A 538-nucleotide genomic window follows, 5' to 3' on the forward strand; every position below is an offset into this window, starting at 1 on the left:
TTGGGGAAGATTAAGCTTTTATATGGTTGGTGGAATTAATGCTGGCCATTAGATTAATTGGGATGGAGGGCTAGGATTCAAAGAGGGGATGGCCGCCGTCAGAGAGTTATTTGGGGCGGGTTTAGTGGGGGACGTGGGCTGTTCGATTTGGGCCTTCTCTTGTGTAAAATTGGGCTAAAATTTGTACTTCTTCAATTTTTAAAAGTCCATTAAATAACCAACCCAATCTTTTTTTAAATTAAACTAAACTAATTTCAATTAATTAAATAAACTATGTAATAATATGAAACTATATATTTTCTAATATATCATATTTTATATAAATTAAAAGTAAGAGTGAAAATCGTAGTAAAAACAAAATATATGGCTATAAAAATCTTAATAGCCTAAACTAAATAGAAATAAGGTAAAACATGAAACTATATATATATTTATTATTCTTTTTTGTATTTTTCAAGGATTATACTAAAAATAAAAATATAAAAACCATGGAAAACTTAGCATGATACTACTATAAAAATACTAATGAACTTAAAAA

This window comes from Nicotiana tabacum, chromosome 16 (genome assembly GCF_000715075.1).
Source record: "Nicotiana tabacum cultivar K326 chromosome 16, ASM71507v2, whole genome shotgun sequence".
NCBI classification, from domain to species: Eukaryota; Viridiplantae; Streptophyta; class Magnoliopsida; order Solanales; family Solanaceae; genus Nicotiana; species Nicotiana tabacum.